This window comes from Mirounga leonina, unplaced genomic scaffold (assembly GCF_011800145.1).
Source record: "Mirounga leonina isolate KUSES-001 unplaced genomic scaffold, KU_Mleo_1.0 Mir_448, whole genome shotgun sequence".
Lineage (NCBI taxonomy): Eukaryota > Metazoa > Chordata > Mammalia > Carnivora > Phocidae > Mirounga > Mirounga leonina.
Genome location: NW_023270758.1, coordinates 1,720,138 through 1,740,716, shown reverse-complemented (window position 1 = coordinate 1,740,716; position 20,579 = coordinate 1,720,138). Strand labels below are relative to the sequence as shown.

At 49.7% G+C, this 20,579-nt stretch overlaps 1 protein-coding gene and 1 non-coding gene across 2 annotated transcripts in view; both read left to right on the top strand.

Annotated features, from left to right (window-relative positions):
• HS3ST2 (heparan sulfate-glucosamine 3-sulfotransferase 2) overlaps positions 1–20,579 on the top strand; it is a 95,018-nt gene that overhangs the window by 30,997 nt on the left and 43,442 nt on the right. The gene's annotated exons all lie outside the window — the stretch shown is intronic.
• Positions 4,518–4,730, top strand: LOC117999174. The gene has a single exon (XR_004676229.1). It is a non-coding gene; the product is annotated as a small nucleolar RNA U3 (small nucleolar RNA).

The window sequence follows — 20,579 nt, the reverse complement described above, 5'->3', positions numbered from 1 at the left end:
CACCTGGACCCAGCCTGAAGCCCAGCCCCAGCTCAACCTGGGGCAGTCGTTCTCGGCTGCAAGTGTCAGCCCACTGGGGGATATTTGACAATGTCTGGTGACATTTTTGATTGTCAGACTAGGAAGAGGGGTGCTCTGAGCATCTAGTGGGCCTCGACGGTCAGGGATGCTGCTAAACATCCTTCCATGCCCAGGCAGTCCCCCGTGACAGAGAATTATCTGGCCCAAACCGTCAGCAGTGCTGAGGTTGAGAAATCTGGGGCTAGATGAGCAAACTTCCCCCCATCTATAGACACATGAGCAAAACTAATTGACTGTTATTTGAAACCTGAGTTTGGGGGGAGGTTTTTAATGCGGCATTATTGGGTAATAAGTAGCAGATATAATGGCAGATGAGGGAACCACGTTTTATGACCCAAGTTCATAGATGGCTGCTTCCCGCTAAACTTCATAATCTCACTGGTGCTGGTCCCTGGTCATTCCAGTCAGGGGCTGCCGAGCTCACCAGCTTGTGTTCTTACTGGTTCCCAGACACCCCCCTAGGGAAGGGAGGCACCACCCTAGGCCCCGAAGATTCCTCCCTCAAGCCTCATGTCACCTTCTTCCTTGCCTCCTGAAGCCCTTAATGACTCTCTCCCTCGCCAGGCCTGGCCCTTCCCCTCTCTGTCACATTCAATTTGTCTGAAGAATTTTCTCCAGCTGGTTATTACTGCTTGTTTTCTCCTGCAGGAAGGCTCAGCCTTTTCTCTCATCATTTCAGGCTGGCCCCCCCAGCCCTGACGACTCCGTGTGTTCGGTGGTGACTCGTGTCTCCGAGGAGCCTAATTCATTCTGTACTTTCTCAGAAAAGATGAAAATCATTCCTTTTGGTCCTTTATAAAATCCTCACATCCCCTAAGATCTTCTTATGTAGTTTGGTTTCCAAACTGAGAAAAGGATCGGGTTCTGACTAATCTGCCCAAAAGAAATTATAGAAGCTTTTTTTTTTTTTACCTACCGAATAAGCAATTCCATTTTATATCAGCTTACCTTTTCCACCCACTTTGAAGGGTTTTTTTTTAAATTGAGGTATAATTTGCATACGGTAAAATGCACCAAACCCGAAGGTATGGCTGGATCAGTTTTTACGTCTGTATGCACCCGTGTAACCACGATTCAGATCAAGATCTAGAACATTCCATCACCTCAGAAAGTCCCTTTGTGCCCCTTTCCAGGCAGTCACCACCCCCCCAGAGGTAATCACTATTCTGTCTTCATCACCCAAGATTTTGTCTGTTCTCAAGACTTCACATAGCCTGAATCATATGATGCGTCATGTACTATTTACTCATTTGTGTCTGGCTTCTCTCTATCCATGTGTTTGAAGGACTCTCAATAGCTTCTTCCACAGGAAAGAGAAAGGATTTGGTAAAATTTCTGCTGCTGCTATTTCAGGAGGCCGTGAATGGGTAAAAAAGAGAATTCAGGACTTTTGGAGAAGCCAGGGACCAAAGCCGCACCCCCCCCCCCACCAGGAGAACGGTCAACACAACAGGAGGAAATTCTGCATTGGTTTTGGATACTTTTCTGGGAATAGCTTTCCTGTTTGGTAGAAACTTGAAGGCATTTCTCCTATATTGGTAGCAATGAGGTTGGTCTGAAGGTACCAGGGAGGGCAGCCTCGTATTCCCCATCCTGAGAGGAGGGGAGAGGGCCACGGGTAGGCAGAGATCCCTAAAGCAGAAGCCAGCATGGCAGCTGGGCTGCCTCCCAGGCTGGAAGGCTGCCATGTGCAGAACAGCTCCGTGGAAGGCATCTCCCAGCGCTGGCAGCCAAAGCAAATAAAAATCCATGGAGATTGGGCATCCTCTGAGGCTGGCTGTCGGCTGGAGCAAGATACCTGGCGTGCTTATTGGTCTAAGCAGGTTGACTCTTCTTGAGTCAATTTGGGTGATTTATCCTTTCCTAGGAAAACATCCATTTCATCCAATTTTTCGTTTATAGGCACAGACACACGTGCTCTCAGAATTGTGTTTTGAATCAGCTGATGACTGGCTGGAGTATGAGTTCAGGAGTGTAGAATGGGAGTATTGAATATTCTGGGCCTTCCATAGCTGAGAGACGGTCCCATTGCTGCACACGGGGATGGCAGCCTGGCTGGTGTGTCGAGCCCTGGGGTCGCAGGCTTCCAGAACCCAAAACTGGACATTGCCTTCTGCCTGATGCCACACAGGTGAGGTCTGAGGCCAGGCTGACTCTTTCCCTTTGTCGGTAAGCTCTTCCCCTGAGTATTTGTCCAGTTGTTTTCCTTAAAGTTTGAACTTGACCAGGGTATGTGTCTTGGTTTTGGTGTCTATGAATTTTCTTTTTTACCCCCCAATACGGTTTGCACTCTTCTGAAGCACAGCTTTGGTTTTTTTTTTAATTCAGGAAACTTTGTTTCTTGTATCGAATATTGCTCCTGCTACATTTATTTTAGTATCTTGTTCATGATACACATTGTTAAATAGCTTAATTCCTTTCTGCCTCAAAACCATAATCATGTTCATCTCTTTTTTTTTAATTTCATCTATGTTTTTGATTCATGATGTCTGCATTTTCCTTAACTTTATTGAAAGTAAATGCTGTTGGAATTTGTTTCTATTTCCTGCAGAAAATCATTTTCAAAAGCATGTTTTTTCTGCCCATTTCATGACATAGTTCTCATAGGTTTCACAGGTTGTTTTTTTTTTTTTTTTTTTAATTAAAAAATTTTTTTTAGCAAGCTTTATGCCCACTGTGGGGCTCGAACTCACCTCACCAAGGTCAGGAGTCTCATGCTCCACTGACTGAGCCAGCCAGGCACCCTCTTCTTACTGCTTTTAATTGATGAGAGTTCTATCCAGGTCTGCCATTTCCTCCCACGTAGAGGTGAGTGGGTTCTTCTAGTAATCCCTCCCCCCCACCCCCACCATGGATCCTGAGCTGGAAGTTTTTGCAAGTTCAGGGATTGAACATCCTGGGGGAAAGAGAAGGAAGATAAGGCCACAGACCATCCCAGCACAGGACTGTGACTTCCCCGCGTTTGACGAGGGGACCGTGGCACGTTTCAAATGCCCCAGGTGTCCAGAGCCCTCACAGTGACGTTCAGGACTCTTTTGTGCATGAATGACATAAAAACAAACCCGGACTAGCTTAAGCAAAAGAGAATTTATTGTCTCCCGTAACTGAAACATTCAGGAGTCATTGTGGCTTCAGGTACGGCTGGGTTCAGGGGTATCCGAAACAATGCATCAAGTGTCTGTCTGTCTCTCCCCTTCATTCTCAGGTTCCTTATGGTGGCATGATGCCCCCTATAGCTTCAGCCCTCATATCCTCACAATTCCAAATACAGAAGGAATATTTTCTGTTCTCCCAGCATTTTCGGGAAAAGTCTACTTGTAGACTCATTGGCTCTGATCGGGTCACATGCTCGTCTTTGAACTGCTCGTCACATCTAGGGGGTGGGATATTCTGCCTGGTTTAGGCATGGGTTATATGTCCACTTCTCAAGCAGGGATTGGAATCTGCCACATCCAAATCCTCAAAAGAAGTGTTGGGGTACCATTACTATAAGAAGGATGAATGGATGGTAGTGGCACAAACAATAGATGTCTGTTAAAGAAGACTCCTCCACTTAATTCGGTAAAACTGCTCTGTTTCCACAGAGTAGCAAGTGGTGAACGGACCCAGCAGGGCTGCTCTGTATAGTTGGGCAGGTTGTGCACTATATAACCATGCCACATCTCAGGGAGCCCAAGTCACATCATAGACATTCTAAATTTGTATCACTTTTAGTTTTCTGACAGAAGTATCAGATGGGGCATCTTTTGCTAACTGCATAAAGGTGCCTTAGAGGCTGGTATCAAAGAGCAGGCCTCTTAAGGTGCTGTAACTCGGTGGTTCTTTTTGCAAGCTGCACTTCCTTTTCCTGAGCCACCAGGGCTGATGCAGTTTCTTTAGCTTGCTTTTGCATGTTTAAGTATATAAGTCCTCACTCTTGTGTCATTTCTCAGAAATAGAAATCTTATTGCTAATATAGGATGATTCTTCTCCTGTGCCCCCATGCTTAGCCCCAAAGCATATACCCTCACTAAGAAACCATGCTTTCCCCATCCCTTATCTCGTAGCATTTCTGGTGGTAGAGAGTGGTGGGAAGTCCATTCTGGGGCCAGTAGATTAGGCTCTGGAAGAACAGGAGAGGCCCTTGTCTGCTTCCACTTGGTAACTGATACATCATCAAGCTGAGAGTTACGTCAGAGCACCCAGGAAGGGGCAGTCTTGATTTTTCTCTGCCTTGGGCATGTCGTGTCTCTCCGCTGGGCCTTTATAGGAGGGAGCAGGGCTGAGTAATTTCTGAAGGCTTTCCCACCTCTCAGATCTGAGGTGGGGGTATCCTCAAATTGTAAGAATAACAACATTTCAACAAATGCTACATAATTTCAATAACCCTTTCTTCAATGCTCATATGTAACATCAAGTATGAGGCACTTCCCTGGCTGTTTTAGATACACTGTGCCAAGACTATACTTTCAGGGATCATTTCTATAGTTCGTTACTAGATACACTGTGCCATTTAATCCTTATAACAAACCCCAGTTACATATTACTGATGCCCCCATTTTATTAGTAAGGAAGGTGAGGTTTAGAGAGGCTAAATAACACCTGGATGTTTATTTTTTTTTAAGATTTTATTTATTTGAGAGAGAGTGAGCGAGCACGAATGGAGTGGTGGAGGGGCCAAGGGAGAAGCAGACTCCCCGGAAGTCTGCAGGGAGCCCAGGAACCCAAGATCATGACCTGAGCTGAAGTCACATGCTTAACCGACTGAGCCACCCAGGTGCCCCTAACACCTGGATATTTAAAAATAAGATTCTGTTTGGTCTCCCACACATGACTTTATGTGTTATTTCCTAATGCTAAGTCTAGTGACAAAATAATTGTAATGACTCCACAGCAAATGTGGATGACGGTGCGATGTGCTTCGGACAGGGCTGGGTTCAGATTTTGTCACTTGACCCCGAACCTCTGTTTTCTCTTCTGTAAAGTGGACATGATAAAACTTGCTTCCTAAGACGGCATAAGCACTCAGGGCGCCTGGGTGGCTCAGTCGGTCAAGTGTCTGACTCTTGATCTCAGCTCAGGTCTAGATCTCGGGGTCGTGGGTTCAAGGCCCCGTGTTGGGCTCCACGCCCAAGATGGTATAAGCACTCAATAATATATGGTCTTCTTGATTCTTTACATGTATTTACTTGTTAGCCATGGGTTTTCACAGTCCTAATTCTTCCATTAGAAAATATGAACTCTGATTGCTTCACAAGACACTTCCTGCATCTTTCTGCATGTTCGTTACGCCGGATGATTTCCCTTTAAGAAAGTTCCCCCTTGTTATTACCACCAAAGCCTCTTGATGAGTATTCGAGATGATTTTAAGGCATAAACAGTTGAAAATGCGTTAATATCATTTCCTTTCCAGGCCCATTTCAAAATGATAGGGAAATGTGTTTGGGGAAAAATTCACTTACAACTTTGGCTAAATGCCCAAACTCTCAAAAGAGCCTGACAAACAGAACAAAGTTTAACTCTCTCTAAATAAAATCCCCATGTCTCTGATTCTGTGCTGGGGAAGGCTCTTACAGTGACCCATTTGCTAATGATAGCCCGCACATCAATAATGGAATGTGAAAGACAATCTTCCAATCAATTTTTTTTTCTGCTGGTTTAGATTAAAGCACAGAAAATGCCCAAATGCTCCATCTGCTTCCTCTAAGATTTCTGGTAGGCTGGAGCCCAATTATGGCTGCCTTATCCATTTTTAATAATCTACTTATGATCATGCAAACACAGGGTGTGATTATACCCACATCGGCTTCTGTTCCAGAGCCTCCATTCCCATCCATAATTAATAAGCCACTGGGTGCATCGGAGGGGAGCTGAAGGAGAGATAGAAGGGACCAGCAGCAAGTAGGATGGCTTTTCTGTTGTGCTCATTCATTCATCTTACAGACCTTCCCTGACATGTGCAACGTGCAGGGCGCAGTGCTAGACACCAAAGGTAAAAGGATCACACATACCTTGGCCGTCTTGAGCAGCTCACGGACTGTGGAGGCGGATGCATAAAGACACATTTGTGGTGCGGATGGCCCTGAACTTTAAACCAGAAAATTCAGCTGCTGAGACAACCGAGATATTTTATATTCTCAAATCATGAAGTATGGGATAATTAGATTACTGTATTATTATGGATATAATTCTAGGAAGACCTATTTTGGAACCAGTTTCTTCTATTTGAGGAGTGAGCTATTCTGGGGAGGCAGTCAATTTAGTGAGGAAACCCGATCAGCAAGAGCATGGATTGTACAGTCAGCCCGGGTTCAAGTCCCCGCTTTGTACTGTGTGACCTTAGACAAGTCCCTTTATCTCTCTGAGCCTGTTTCTACGTTGAAAAGGAGGGAAATGCCTCCCTCACTGGCCTTCTCTGGGATAACGTTCATGAATTTGTCTTATGGATTGCAAAGTGCAACATCAGTATAATAAAGAAAACTCCAAGTCTTGCTGATCGGAAATATGATAAAACCACACAGTTCTTGTTTTCTGACCCTGTCTCCCCTCCCAAGGTTCCCAGGCAAATGTTAGCCGTACCATACTTTGGAAAGAGCTGAGCCTTCACATTAGAGACAGGTGGAAGTATTTTGCAATTTTTCTTGTTTGCAAACAATGCCACCGCCTCTAATAATTTTGGAAGAGATATTGGGGACTCACAAATTTGCAGAAGGCCAGAAAACAGAATTTAGTACATGCTCTATTATTATTTGCTGAAAATGTAATTGAATTAAAACTTTGCTACTCATTCTCATGTTCGGTGTAGCAGGTGCCAGACTTGCTTATCTCCTTTCTGGGCTTGTATCAAGAATCCCGTGCGCTCACCTTCCTGTCCTGGTCTGGAGCCAGAGCGGGCCAGGGTGGTCTTCACCTGCCAGTGTTGGCTTCTCCGGGGAAGTGTCCACCTCTGCCTTCAAAATCCCCACTGCCCGTCTTGATGGAAAATTCCAGCAATCTATGGCTGCAGTTGACCTAAAATCTTAATCTCCAGCAGGAAGTGGGATCTGACAGAGAGGTAGCTTTGGGGCAGGTGGTGAGTGGGACGAGGGGGCTGTGGGACCGGAGTTCCGATGATGTGCACCCCAGCTCTGCCCGCCCCCCTTGCACCCTGACGTCTGGCACATCATCTTCCCCTAGCGTGTCAGGCACACCCAGCCTCAGAACCTCAGCCCTCTTGCATTTGGCGGGCACTCGAATCTCTGCTTCGGCGGGAGTGAGGTTCTCCCTGATGGCTCAGTTGAAGGTTGCAGCCCCCCTCCCGTACATGCCAGAGTCTGCCGTCCGGCGCCTGGGCTTTATTTTCCTTCCTAGCACCGATCCCTTCGTGGTGTCTGATTTGCTCTGGGGGAGGGACACTCTCTCCCCCTCTTGGCAGGAACTGGCTTGTGTGTTCACTGCTCTGATCCCTACCTCGCGCAACACTTGCTGGCACATCGTAGGTTCCCAATAATTTGTGGAGGGAACGGACGGAACAGCCGGTCCCGCCACAGGGTTTGGACATGTCGGCTCCTTGTTTGGCCTCCACGGACACCGGCCTCCGCCGTGTCCCTGCCTGTGGCCTGCAGCGGCACGCAGAGCCGAACCCGGTGGGGGCTGGGCCTGCCGGGCGGGTGGCTCTTGTTTCAGACACACCCGGAGGCTGGGCTGTGCGCCGGCTGTGTGTGGGGGGCGAGGTGACAGGCTGGCCGGAGGAACTGCGGTCCCAGGACCGGCCTTAGACGGCTCTCGCCAGCGGGCACCTGCGCCATCATCTGACCACTGATGACATTTTAGTCCAGAGCTTGCGGCGGGCGGGGGCGGGCTTCTCCCAGGAGTCAGTGGAAGTTAATGAAATACAAACCTCTTGCCTCGGCCTCTCAGGTCTTGGCCACCGCCAAGCTCCGCAGCTTCCACAGCCTCACCTCCCGCGCTCCGGCCACCTGGCCCTCTGTGTTTCTCGAACCGCCAAACCACTGTCCTGCCTCGGGGCCTTTACCCTTGTTTCCCCAAGTGCTCTGCACACCCCCTTCATCTTCAAAGCCAAGCCCAGCGTATCCCATCGGAGCACCTTTCCTTCCAGAGTAGCCTCCCCCCTCCCCTTGATTTTCTTCCTGACACGTTTCTCCTACGTGTTTGGTTTCCACTGCTTCTCCGACCCCCCCTTGGAACGGGAGCTTCGCCACCGTAGCCTTCCCGCCCCACGTAGCGGCCGGCACTCCGTGGGGGCTCAGTGAGCATCTCTACAAGGAAGGCATGAATGAACGGACCAGCGAGCCAATTAGGCATTCTTGTTTCGGGATCTAAAGGCGACTGGTGGGGGCGTCTCATTCACGAGGCAGGCTTCTCCTCCATTCCTTTGAAGAGAATCAACAGCAGAGGTTGCAAGCTGGCAGATCATGGAGCTGGATGGAGCCTGTGGCTTTGTTGAAGGGGGTTGATTGGCCTCCCACAGAGTTTTAAAGGCAAACGAACCAGGCCCCTGGTATTCTTGCAATCCTGGCGTTTGGCATCCATTGTCTTCAACTTTTCCCATGCCTTACATTCCCGTTATGTGCCTGCTCATGTAGCATTGGAGCTTACCGACCCTGGGCTGCAGGATCACTTAGACTTGGAACACTCTGGCACCTTCTGGGGACTCCGCTACTCTCCTCGTGGATCAGAGTCCATTCTCAGGAGGCGGGCTGGAGAACCAGGCTCGGGGTAGAGAGGTATGGCTGATGCTCTCGTTTTTCCAGAGAAGCCGAGCAGGGTTGATGGCCGAGCAGAAAGGAGGGTGGGCTGGAGAGCAGAGCCTTGGAATGTCTCCCATGGGAAGGCAGAAGGCAGCCCAGGAGAGCGGGAGCCGGGCCTGCTTTGTTCACTGCAAGCATCTGTAGCACCTGGCACAGCTCGGAAACTACTAGATGCCAAGGAAAACTTGAGTGAAATTTAAAAAAATGGCCGTGGCTGAAATGACAGTGTTTGCTTTGGAACTCACAGTATCCCTAATTAGTTAGGTTTTATGACTTTCCCCATCAACCTGGTAAAAGCAGGGAACAAAGACAGTGGTGATTTTGCCACCCCATGGTGTCTTTAAGATGCAGGGGGACAAAGTGACAGTGCGTGTGGGCGGCCCAATACAGAGTTCAACACACCTGCCATTGCCAGTGTATCCAAATTCCCTGGCACAAGCTTCCTGTCCCCAGGAACTTGAACTTGACAGGAAACAGCTCCACTTGGGGTAAAAATAAACACACACACACACACACATAACCTTTTGAGCCTCAAGATGAAGGCAGATGTGGCCAGGCCTTCTATAACGTATCACCCACCCATCGCTCCAACTGAAATCCCAAGACATCTGCACCACCGTCCAGCTTTCTGTCAGGCCCGGGCGTGCTGTCTGCCCCTCTGCCATCCTATCCCGCTTCCAAACCCCACACATCCCAGAACGTCCATCCCCCTGGGTTGTGGCAGTCGGTTCTCGGTACAAGCTGAACCATAGTGTCTGCTGCAGGGTTTTTCCTGCCAGACTCACGAGGATGCCTGCTTTCTTCCAGTGGGGCTGTTGGGCCCATAGGAGGCCTCGTCCTGCCACGTGGACAACACACTGAGGGAGTCAGAGCTGAGAGGAGCAGAGAGAGCCCGAGCTCTGAGGACATCATCCGAGCCCCTGGGGTCTGGCGGGATCTGCATCTTCCCATTTGGTGGCAGAAATTCTCTCCCCATTTAAGCCCTTTTCATCTTAGTTTGTGTTCCGTTTTTAGTAGCACAACCTGTAGTTTTCCAGGCCATGCAAGAAGCTCGGTGGCAAATACCCACCACTCTCTTCTCTCACCCTCTGTAACTCCCAGCACCCGTGACCAGGCTCCGCTGTTCCTTCCCAAGTTGAGTTTGGCAGGGTTCCTCACTCCATCTGAAAGCCCCTGATCATGGGGCGCATGGACCACGTGTTAAGACTTTGCTAAACTGGGGCGCCTGGGTGGCTCAGTTGGTTAAGCGACTGCCTTCGGCTCAGGTCATGATCCCAGGGTCCTGGGATCGAATCCCACATCGGGCTCCCGGCTCAGCGGGGAGCCTGCTTCTCCCTCTGACCCTCTCCTCTCTCATGCTGTTTCTCTCTCGCTCGCTCTCTAATAAATAAATAAATAAAATCTTAAAAAAAAAAAAAAGACTTTGCTAAACTGACATTTGTTAAGTGGAACACAGGGTGCCAGATGGTGAGGAGGTTCAACCAAAGACCACAAGAGAAATTGGAATAGAGAAGTTAATGACTCACAGGTCCTAGAGGGAGTACCTGGCATATTTTAGGGGCCACAGAGAGAGAGGCAGAACCTGGGGTACATGCCATTATTGGGGTCCGTGTGTGGAGGAATTTGGGCTTCTGGGCTAAGACCAGATTGGTCCATTCAGACCAAAAAGAGCAGGGTTTTGCTAAGCTCTCTGAGGATCTTATCTAAGGGGTGTACAAGGGGAAGGCCCTTATTCAAATCAGGTAAAGCAGAAAAGGGGATTTATTATAAAATTACAGGGATAGTTCATGGAACTAAGTATAGGAAATATGGCAGGTCCTCATGAAGAACTGTAGCCAGGAACCAAAGCAGCAGTTACCTGTTTGAGCAAATGGCAAACATGAACTAGCATCTCTGATTCTCAGTTCCAAGGTCCTCAGAGAGAGGGCTTGTTCAACTGCCGTAGCCTGAACCAAATGTCTGCAGCTGGTCCATTTCAAATCAGGGTGGGCAGGCTTATTTAGTCCAAATATGGCCACAGGGGGCCAGTCCTGGGGGTGAGGGGGCTGCTCGAAGAAAGGGAGATGTCAGCCCAGAATGTATCTACTGTAGTGGCTGAGTACATGTAAATCACATATTTACCACTTTTTCCGAGAGCATGGCCCTCAAGACACTATAGTTAATAACCCCAAGCTGCTTTTTAAAAAAACAATTATTTATTTTAGAGCGAGCGAGCGCACAAGTGGGAGGGGCAGAGGGAGAAAGAAACTCAGACTCCACACTGGGTGTGGAGCCCAATGTGGGGCTTGATCTCACAACCCTAAGACCACAACCTGAGCCAAAACCAAGAGTTGGACGCCCAACCAACTGTGCCACCCAGGCGCCCCTCAAGTGATACTTTTTTTAAAAGGCAGAAGAGATCTCTGGGTAGGTAAATCAAGGGAGGAAAAAAAAAGAAAACTCAAATGCACAATGTTAGAAAGACAAAACAGATTTTAAAAATATATATGGCATTTATTAAGATGTCACTTAAGCAGATGGTCTTCTAGGGGGAAAACTGACTCAAGAAGATATAGAAAAAATGAAAATACACTGATAATCATGGATGTAGTTGAAAATAATGTCCCCCAAAAGCTGCTAGACCAGAAATATCTGATGTATGAATTCATCAGATCTTCAGGGAACCAGATTATTTATGCCGTTCCAGACGTACGTATGAAAAACATACTTCCCTGTTTATTTTACTAGCAAGTAACCGGATTGCCCTTATACCAGACTGAATACAGACGCAGAAAACCCGAATGCTACAGGAGCAAATAGTATTTGGCTAACTTAGCACAAAGAAATATGTATCTAGAGAATTCAGGTGGGGGGGCTATGTTGTAGCCAAGTAGTATTTCTTCCAGGAATGCTAATGGCTTGTCATCCGGATGCCTGCTAACACCGCCAAGGTACTGCAGCGGGTCAGAAGAAGGAAAAATGCAGAGCTGGGTGGCTTTTAAGTTAGGCATTGCTGGAAGTCAGTGGTCATGTCTGAAAACAAAATACTAAATTAGGATGGAGGACACTCTTTTTTATTTATCTGACTGGCTCCCTACATGATGTGTAAAGCCCAGAACAACACTAGGATGACTGCAGTAAATTAGTGTTGGTCTGGACGGTATTGCCAATGCAATAGGAAAAGAAAAAAGAGAAAAGAGACACAAATCCTGAAGAGAAGTCACATTTTTTCCCCAAGAATTAGAGGATGATGGTATCGTGTGCCCACAAAACCAAAGAGAACCAACTGGCAGTCTATTAGAATGAATAAGAGAGCTGAGCAAAGTTTGGCAAAGGGGACACACACACACAGTAACCAATTCAGTAATATGTTGTGTGTTGTTATGGGGGGAGGGTTGTTTATAACAGAGACAAAAATGTTAAATACTTAAATATGCAGGAAGAATCTGTATGAAGAAAACTATAGAACTCTACTGGATGATGTAAACAGGAGGCCTAAGTGCACAGCATGGCATGTATGTACCAGGATGTCAATTCTCCTTAATCTACTCCTTTTATTCAACTAAGTGGAATCTCCAGTGAAAAGAAAAATCTTGACTTTTTTTTTAACCTTGACTTTTAAGGCTCATCTGGAGATCAGTGAGAGCAGTAAAGAAAATTGTTAACATGGGGAATAAGATTATTATATTAAGATATATACTTGTTGGAGTGCCTGGCTGGCTCATCGGTAGGGCATGCTGCTCTTGATCTCCGGGTCGTGAGTTCAAGCCCCACGTTGGGCGTGAAGCCTACTTAAGAAAATAACAATAATAAACAAAATGTAAGTTTGTAATAATTAAAAGAATAGTACTACTATAAAAGAAAGATCAGTGGAATAGAAGAGAAAATCCATTGAAAAATTTGAATTTAACATGATACGGCGGCATTTGAATCTGTGGGAAAGGTTTATTCAACAAACGGTGCTGGGACAACAACTGGCTGGCCATTTGGAAAATAAATCTTCCTTCACGTGTATCAAAATGTCTCAACGTGATTACAGATTTCGATTTAAAAATAAAACCACTTTGTAGTTATGGAACGGTGGGAAATTTCAAAACATGACACCCAAGACAGAAAATGTAAAGGAAAAGGCTAAGACATTGGACTACATAAAAACATAAAGACATTTTTACACTAAAAAAGAAATCATAAAAGTAAAGCAGAAGGTAACACGGGTAATGGTGTCCGCAACACATAATGTGTAAAAGAGAAAATCAAATGGACAATTTACAACTGAAAGGAAAACGCTCCACTCCGCAGTCATGAGAAAAATGAAGTAAAATAACGATAGCATTTTTTTCCACCTGTGAATTTGGGAACTGTCCTCTTGCGGTGCTATTTTGAATGTCAGTTGGTGTAACTGTTCTAGAAGGAAATTTGGCCGTTTGTTGAAAAGCCTGACACTCAGTCACACCCAGAAATTCTGCTTTTAGAAGACAGTGCCAGGGAAAGAAAGAGTGGATGCATATTTCACCTCAAGGAGGTTTTGTAAGTTTTGTCTGAATATTGAAACAAATATCCAGCCAAGGGGATCGTTACAGAATACTACTCAACTGTTTACAGAGACAAAGAATATGAATGCACACTTTAATAAGGAATATTATCCAGTGTGTGTTAAGTTTTAAAAAGTTACGGAACGCCACATTCATTTAATTGCGATTCGGTTTCTTTTTGAAAATACCCTGCCTGCACAAAATCACCCAAAGAGAAACATGAAAAGTCTGGAGGAATATACACCACACTGGTAATAGTGCTTATCTCTGCTTGGTGGGATTACATAGGATCTTCATTTTTTTCCCCTTTCTGCTTATCCGCTGCGTTATTTCCATGTAAATCAGCCAGAGAATGCCAAGTCAGGAAATATTTTAAAGTCAGGAGCAGTTACGTTTCAGATCCATTTCTGAGCCTGGGCCCTACCCAGGACTGCTGTTAATCTACAGATGAATTCATCCAGTTTACAAGTCCCGGCATTGATTGGTTTCTTTTTGGAGTGAATTTTGCTGCCACAGCATCCTGAGGTCTCCTGAGCTGGGGGTGCCTGTTTAACTACCAGTCCTCTGTGTCCCTGGCCAGATTTATTCAATTCCTAATTGAATAAAACCCATAATTTCATTTTTAAAATACATGGGCCCATTAGTGTCAGTAATTAGACATTAACAAGTATGAAGATGGCCCATTAATGAAGCAGCAGTTTTAAGAGGCTGCATCGGTAGAGTCTACAGGGGGAATCTCTTCTAAGTGCCGTCCCTTGAGGATTTTTGATGGACCTGTCTGTGATCATCTGAACAGCAATGGGACCTGCAGTGAAATTAGCATTTTCCTGACAGGTATTCAACAGGGAGACTGGCCGCTACGATTTATGTGGTTCAGAGAACAGAAGGAAGCCCAGTGAAGCCAGAGAAGGGAGTCTCTGTAAAATGAGCCGTCCGAGGCAGGGCGGGTTCGGACCCTGCCTTCTGTTAGAGGCCTCCTGACCGGCCCTGCTGGACAAATCTTGGAGCAGAAGTCTTCCATCACATTCGGGAGGCAACATGCTATTGTAAAGATGTGGCTTTAGCACCACCCAGCCGTGGGTTCAAGCCCAGCTCTGCTGCTTTCTAGCTCTGTAATCTTGGGTAGCTTATTGCAAACTACTCAGCCCACCCAAGACTCACTTTCCTGATTTAAGATTATAGAGTGGGACTGGAGGACACCCCCGAATCTTCAACCTGCTTTTATTTATTTTAATGATTTTTTTTTTTTAGAGATTTATTTATTTTAGAGAGAGCATGAGCAGGGGGAGGGACAGAGGGGGAGGGAGAGGGAAAGAATCTCAAGGGGACTCTGCACTCAGATCACGACCGTAACCGAGAGTCGGATGCTTATTAACCAACTGAGCTACTTAGGCACCCAAACCTGCTTTTAATTTGGGCCAGCGGAGCAGAAGGAACCCTTTCTCGTCACCTGTGATGCAGTTTAGGTTGAAGGCAAAAGCCTTGGAGTCTCCACCTTATCTGGGTCACCAGTGCCTTCAGGAAATTGGATTAAAAAAAAAAAAAATAGGGGCACCTGGGTGGCTCAGTCGTTAAGCGTCTGCCTTCGGCTCAGGTCATGATCCCAGGGTCCTGGGATCGAGTCGCACATCGGGCTTCCTGCTCGGCAGGAAGCCTGCTTCTCCCTCTCCCACTCCCCCTGCTTGTGTTCCTGCTCTCGCTCTCTCTCTCTCTGTCAAATAAATAAATAAAAATCTTTAATTAAAAAATAGCTAACATATTTTGAGCACTTACTATGAAGTGTCTTACAAACATGGTCTTAAATTCTCACATTTAAGGAGGATGTGGCTGTTCAAATCCCTGTGTTTACAGGTGAGGATACTTGGGCTCAGCGAGAGGTTTGAAAGCTTGCCGAGGGTTCTAGAGGGTAAGGGGCTCCTGTGGAATTTGAACTCTGGCCGTCTGACTGCTGAGCTTGGTTTACAGTCCCTGGGATGGACCTGCCTAAGCGGACAGGTATGTACCAGACACAAAACAGCGTTTCAGGGACTCCATCCCCCATGCCCCAAATCCCACCGGCAATGCTCAGTAAGCTGTGGTGGGAGGAATAACTGAGGCTTTGGGGACTTGCATGTCCCCACAATCTGACTGCCTCTCGCCCACTCGCAGACACACCACCGTCCTCTCTTTCGCGAGCGTCTGTCAACAGCCTCCTGATTCTTGCTTCTGCCCCTGTCTCCCGTCTGTCCCCGGCACTGGAGCCTCATGAGATCTGCTAAAACAGGAGTCAGATCGGGTCACTGCTCGGCTTCGCGTTTCCTTCAGAGTAAACCTCCAGGTCCTTCAGTGACCTCCAAGGTCCTATGCCCCTGTCTCTTCCACTCTGTCTCTCTGATCTCCTCTCCTCGTCCATCCTGTTCTGGAAACACCGGTTTCCTCCTGGTGCCTGGCGCCCTATGTCGCACCTGTGTCTGCCCGCCGGGAACGCTCGCTCCTCCAAGAGCCTCCTGCCCCTTTCTCTCTCTCCCTCCCTTCAAGTCTCCACTCAAACACCCCTTCTGAGCAAAGTCTTCCTTCAATGCCCTTTGTAAATTTTAACCTCCCTCACCCTTCATAATCCCCGTTCTGCTTTATTTTCTCTCCTTGGCACTTGAAGTCACCTCGCATGCTGCCTGTTTTGTTTATTCGCCTTGTTTATTGCCCATCTCCCCACAACGACGCAAGTCCCGTGAAGGCAAGGATTTTTGTCTCTGTGGTTCAGTCTCCTGCATGGACACTGTGGTTCAGTGCCTCGCATGCGTAGATGCTCAGTAAATATCTGATGAATGAAGGAACCGGGTCCAACATATCCTCCTCGCAGGGGCCTGGAATTTGGAGGCAAAGTTCTGGGAAAGCTCGCCAAGCTCCTGTGCCGAGAGCAGCCGCTGTTGGTGACAGCTCGTGGGCTAGGGACCTGTGTGTGTGGCTGTGACTCCGATGTTGGCAAGGGAGCAGAACTCCTTATCGGGGCCGGGGGAGGCTCCCCCGGGGGTGCACGCAGGCCCAGAACGGCCCGCTGGGGACCTGACCAGACGTGCGGGCCTTGCATTGGTGCCAGGGGGATGGATGATTCCAGATGGTGCCTCGGGCTCCTGCCGTCAGTCTGCTTATTGTCGACGGAAACGAGATCTGTGTAGCGGAGACACCCGGACAGCCGGCAGCACGCAGACACCCCGAGATGAAAATTTCAGAACGTGGCTTATAAATCTGCTCTCCACACAGAAGTGGGGCAGCCGTGTGATTTGTCAGCTGAGTGTTAGGATGTCAGGTGGCAGGCCCTGGAGATAAACCCGCGTGAAAGACTGTTTAATAATCCACCCTTCACTTCTCCTATCGACCCTAAAGATGATTCTTCCAGACTTATTTTCCAGGAGATAAGTTCCCCCTTAAACTCATCCTGATTTTTATTGTCATTTACTCTGAGTTTTATCTTCTGTACCAAATGTCGCAAATGCTGCTCTTGAGCAATATTTGGCCCCGAGAGGTTTTGTTTGGCTCACACAGTATTTTGAGGGGGAAAACTTTTTTTCCCCCCACTGGGTGCCAACTTCAAAATAGCACATGGAAATAATACATTTCTGGCTTGTCTTGAAAAATGGGGAAATAGGGCAATGGCGGCCCCGTACTTTTGCTTTCGGATGAGATTGGGCGCGTTCAGGGATGCGGTTTTGCTTTCTGACAAGCAGGTAGGGAGAAAGGATTTCCTGTCTCGGTGGCAGCTGCCGGCCCGCCCAGCCCGTCCCTCTCCCCTGTTACCTGCGTAACCCCAGCGGGCGTCCCAACTGGTTGCCCTGGTGCCCGCCGCTGGGTGTCGCACTGTTCCACAGAGGTGGGGGAGGGGACAGCTGTGGACCCCAGAGCGCAAGATTCTCCCAAACTTCATCTCAAAGAATCCAAAACACGGACTTGTGAGGCAATCTACTGCCCTGCCTGGGGGCCTGCCTTGGTTTCCCAGAGGCAGACGAAAAGGAGCTACTTCTTACAATGACTTCCAGACTTCCAGTCCCTAATATTGAACAGTCCGGCTCAAGTGGGCTCCCGAGGCAGAAGGCCCCGCGGTGGCAAGTCCTGGCTGGAGCCCTCCTCATCATTCGTGACCTGACCCAGATTTCCTCCCCCTGTGTGCCTCTGTTCCCTCCTCTGTAAGGTGAGGACCACAGCAGTCCCATGCCGGACGCTTAGGGTTACGGGTTACGTTATTCACATAAAGCGTCCAGAAAAGGACCTGGCACGTGAGCAGTGATGGACAGGAACTCACTGAACGGGAACTCTGTGCTGTCGTGAGAGAGAGACAGTGCTGAGCTGCGAGTCAGCAGAGGGCATTTCGAAGCCCGGCTCCCCCACCCCGAGCCAGCCTGTGAGAGCAGGCTCCGTGCCGTGGGTTATTACCTGGGGGTGGCCGAGGCCAACGAAACTGGAACGGGTTCAGGGGCGCCCAGGTGGCTCCGTCGCTTAAGCCTGTGCCTTCAGCTCAGGTCACGATCCCAGGGTCCTGGGATCAAGCCCCGCATCGGGCTCCCTGCTCAGCAGGGAGCCTGCATCTCCCTCCCCTTTTGCCTGACCCTCCCCCTGCTTGTGCGCTCGCTCTCTCTCTCTCTTAAATGAATAAATAAAATCTTTGAAAAAAAAAAACCCGGGTTCAGCGCCTCGCATATAGCAGACACTCAAATGTTCGTTAAGTCTTATTTTGCTTAAATGTCAAGCTTCTAGGACCGGTTTCCTGGGACTTCTACTTAAAGCCAACTAAAACTCTTGGGTGAGCGATAACAGACTGGAAGGAAGGGAGGAGCAGCACATGGCTTTTCGTTCCTGGTGCAGGTAGTTTGGGATGCCTGATCATTCCCTTTGTCATTCAGATTTTATAAATGACCATTCGGGGGTGTTCTGAACAGGCACACGTCTGCGTCTGGCTCTCCTCTGGTGATCCCTGGCAACATGAAATCCGTGGGCTTTTGTGGGGCACCTCCAGAACTCGGGCTTAAAGCAACAGCCATCGATGAAGCCCAGCAGCTCCTCTGCGGTCCTGGGCTGGGCCCGGCTCACCTGCCCTTGGCAGGGCCCGCTCACGCATCCGTGGCCAACCAGGAGGTCGATGGGGCTGGCCGGTGCGTGCAGCTTGGCCCAGGACACCTGAGACGAAGGGGGCCCCATCTGCCGGTGGTCTCCCACCCTGCGGCTGGTTAGCCCGGGTGTGCTCCGTGGTGGCCGTGGGGTTCCAGGAGCAGCAAGAGGGCAGGCCCTGGGGCACGAGAGCTTTTGAAGGGTCTGCACGCGTCGCATTTCCTGTCCTCTGGCGGCAGAAAGTCATGTGGCCACGTTTGGAGGCACCGTGACCGGGTTCTCCCAAAGGACATTAATACAGGAAGAGGAGTTACTGTAGCTGGTTTTGCGATCAGTTTGATCCCCTCAACTTCTATTAAGTAGAAAACCCAAAGGCGAGTGTGTTCTTTCCCAGGGTCCCACCTCCAGGTTCTTGGGCTTGCTGGACTCTGTCCCTCAGCAGCCGCCCCGACCAGCCTTCCTGCAGGGCTGTGCTCCACTCGAGCCTGGTGCCCAGAGACACCTAGTCAAGCCCCCGAACCCCTGCGGCCCGGTGTGGCCTAGCTTAGAATAGCTCAGGCAGCGAGCCCGTGCAGCTGGGAGTCTGGGCCTCTTGTGTGCCAAGTGCTGCCAAGGCCGTATGCTGTCTGGGAAAAGGCCTGAGTTACTGCAAACGTCCTTGCTGAGAATGGGCAGAGGCAGCTGTTGGGGCCAGAACCCGGGACAAGCAGGATGAGTACTGGGACCCGTTGTCCCTGTAGGCCCAAGAGGCTGGACCAGCGACAGATCTCCTGATTCTTCTCAGATCTTTGCGCTCTGTATCCCTAAGCCAGGCCCCCAGGGGGGCTGTGTTCTGAGTCCCCGAGATCCTCAGAAGAGACGCCCCAGGGTTTCCACCCCGAGACCTTTGCCAGTATCTGGACAGCCTGGACCCGCCTGTCCTCCTGCCCTGCAGGGAGGCAGCATGGGCTGATTCCCCGTGTGCGACCCCCCAGGGCTGGGTGATGCGGTGCAGGACATGCGGCTGCAGCTGGAGCCTGGGTGTCGGCACCAAATCACAAAGCACACAGGACGTTGGAGGCCAGGGCTGCAGAAACGTGCCCCGATGGGCTGGTCGCAGCGGCAGCCGACGCGGACGGCGTTCGCTGTGTGCCGGGCACCGTGCTGAGCGCGTGCCCTGTGCGGTTCATATTGGTGGTGGTGCTGCTCTAAAGAAAGGGGAGCCCAGACACCGGGACAGGAAGTCCCTCGTGCCGGCTCAGCCAGCAGGAAGTGGAGGGGGCGAAGATCAAGGCCTGGCCTGTCTGACTCGGGCGCCCTTCAGCCCCACGGCGGGCTGCCAGGGAGGGCGACTGAGATTGCCGGGAGAGATCTGCGGGGCAGCCGGGAAAGACAGCAGCAAGGGGGAATGAGTGAACGCAGGAAGGGTGAACTCCCGGCCTGGCGTGGTTCTCACCAGCCCACATCTCTTGGAAGGGGCCGGGACCCTGGAGCTTCGGCGAGGGGCATCTGGTCTTCCGACAGCACCCGCAGTCGGGTGCTGACTGCCAGTTCCCCTGGGGGGCAGCTCAGGCGCAGGGCCTCTGCCTGCACCCGTGACCTCTGGCCTCCGGAGACTTCCAAGACTTGACGCCTGTTGAAGTCAGCGTGAGGAGCGACGCGAGCGGAGGGGGAGAGACCAGGAGTCATTCGAGCTGAGGCCTTTCTCCGTGGCTGCCGTGGCAGGGAAACGGAGGCCCCTTCTCACACTGGCCGGTGGCCGGTGGCCGGTGACGCGTACAGAGGAGAATGCTTGTCCCTTTGCCACAGCCAAGAGTCTCACGTGCGTGGGGCCGGGATCTGAAACTCCGAGGCTGTGTCCCGCAGTCACGACTTTCCCTGAGGACGGTGCCGGGTCAGTCTCCGCGTGGATCGTGTCCCGGATCCACCTCTGACCCTGCCGCACCAGGCAGCCAGCTTGTCCCGCATCTCAGAGATGCGGTCTGTCTCCCTCAGCGTTTATGGAGCATCCGGAAAGTGCCAGGCACCGTGCTGGGCGGGGTAGGCGGGAGAGGAAGAGGACGCCTCTGCCCTCCGGGAGCTGCTGTCCACGCACGCGAGGCGGCGCAGGGTAAGCGAGGTGCCCAGCGGAGAGGGTGAAGGACAGCCTCGGTCGTGCACAGAGGGATAGTGGGGGGCTTCTCCGAGGAGGCGAGGCCGA